This window comes from Bombus impatiens, unplaced genomic scaffold (assembly GCF_000188095.3).
Source record: "Bombus impatiens unplaced genomic scaffold, BIMP_2.2 scf_3151, whole genome shotgun sequence".
Classification (NCBI taxonomy): Eukaryota; Metazoa; Arthropoda; class Insecta; order Hymenoptera; family Apidae; genus Bombus; species Bombus impatiens.
The window spans coordinates 1-2,121 of NT_179570.1; the positions used below are offsets into that span (position 1 = coordinate 1).

A 2,121-nucleotide genomic window follows, 5' to 3' on the forward strand; every position below is an offset into this window, starting at 1 on the left:
CCGCCTATTACAGCCACTAATGGAGTGGTATGTGGCCATGTCACATTGCGCCTCCTCGCCGGAGCAACCGTGCCGGGTCCCCTTCCAGACTGCTTGGCGGCCCCGAGGCGCTGAGCTGCCAGCTTCAAAGCCCGAACCTCACCGGGGGGCGCGGCGAGCCCAGCGCGCTTCGCCAACGCCACATGGAGTTCCCAGGCGATCACCCATCCAAATCTCGGTAATATCTGACATTCGGTCATGTTACACTAGCTAGAAAAATTTACCGCTTGTCCAGCTGGACAAATTGTAAAATACAAATTATGATTTAATGACGATTATGTGAATATGAAAAGTAGATTCTTTTTCTTTCCTGGAGATCTCCTTCCTTCTTTCATTTCGGGATTCATGCGCGACTCACGTTCAAAACATATCAATGGTATGCTATATATGTATATACTTTAAACAAAAGCGAAAGAGGAAATGAGCAACTAGCTAACTAAAGCGAAAAGATAGAAAAAGCGAAACATCTTCGAAAAAGCTGAATTTTGCGTTGAATTTGAACGTCCAACGAGGTCTGGGAAAATGTTCCATTGGTCAACGTATTATCAATTTTCATTATTACCTTTATTCGCAAAGAACTCCAATTACAAGATCAATATGATAATGACTGAAATCCCACAGTAAAAATTAAATTCAACATTGGTTGTTATTTTTGAACATTTGCTGATTATAATTTTTGTCATTTTTAAATAGACAAATACGAAGATTATAATACATCTTCCACTTACAGAAACTGTTCTAAACTTCTCTAACCATCCTTAAGTTTCGTTGTTCTGTGAATTTTCATACGTCATCAAGAACGGTCTTTTCGAATTAGGACACAGAAATTTTTCAAATAACGAAGTGGGAGACCTACTCTTGTTACCAACTGGTTCCAACAAATCGTTCCACAGATTATTCGCATCTTGGGAAACACAAAACGTTTCTGATTATCAACGTAACACTCATGAAATAATTGTATAGTTTCATTTGTTAAACTCACATAGTGCATGTAGTTTTTGACTCCAATGAAAGCAATCAGCGTTAAGATATGAGAGGTCGGTAAATCCATCCTCGGCAAGAGGTATTTTTGCATCTACCAGAGTCGGTAACATTACTACGGTGAAGTCATTTCTATGAAATTCTGGATAATTAGCGACTTCTTCGTCAATCTCTTGCCACCTAAAAAAATGAAACAAATTTGCATATTCTTCATATGCATCTTAAAATAGATATCAAACGGTACTTGAAATGTGTTAGGGAAATAATATCGCATAAATGTGAAATAAGAAAAATAAGCTGATTGCTGTGCGAAATGTCGCACCGCGGTGAGACAGAAGTAAAATTCCTTTGCTAGTTACCAAGACTTGGCATTTTTTCAGTATAAACATCTCACATTTTGGCTTCGTAATTACACTTCGTGATCATCTGGATTATCATAGTAACTAAAAGTTCGTAGCTTTTATAGCATAATTTTTATTATACGTAGGAGATTATGTGGAATAATCCACTGCCAAAATTAACGATTTCCGATACACGGTATGGTAATGGAAAGGTGCAATATCTTTTCAAGATAATTAGGATAAATATCGCATTCCTAATTGGGATAGATGCCATATTGATTTAGTAAAGGCAAGAGGCGAATTTAAACTATTTCGCATTGAAGGAGCATTGTCGATGATTCCTCTACGGAGAAAACGAAGGATAAAAGCAGGAGTATTTACACCATATCGATACGATATTTTCACGGAATTGGTTAATAGCCTCTTTGCCTCTCGATAATTTCTGCGTTCACTCGTCGTTCGAATAAGGGTCTCGCCGATCTTCGTTCATTTTCTGACCACCGCGCCGTAAGGTTGCCGATCATGCGAAAGTAGAAACTAACGTTCAGCGAATGCATTCGCATATTAATATGATCCTACTACGCTTTTGGACTATATGATCAATGCAGTAACACCTCAATCAACAAATTCCAGCACTTGGACTCGCGAAAAACCGCATGCAATAATTCGAAAGATTTATTCAAGAATGGAATTATGTGTCAGCATCAATCACATGTGCATTATATTTGCGATTTTTATCTTTACGACTTCGTAGCAAATT

The 2,121-nt window shown here is 38.2% G+C and overlaps 1 pseudogene; it reads right to left on the reverse strand.

Annotated features, from left to right (window-relative positions):
• Positions 1-721: 721 nt before the first annotated feature.
• On the reverse strand, positions 722-1,309 carry LOC105681920 (annotated as a pseudogene).
• Positions 1,310-2,121: the final 812 nt, after the last annotated feature.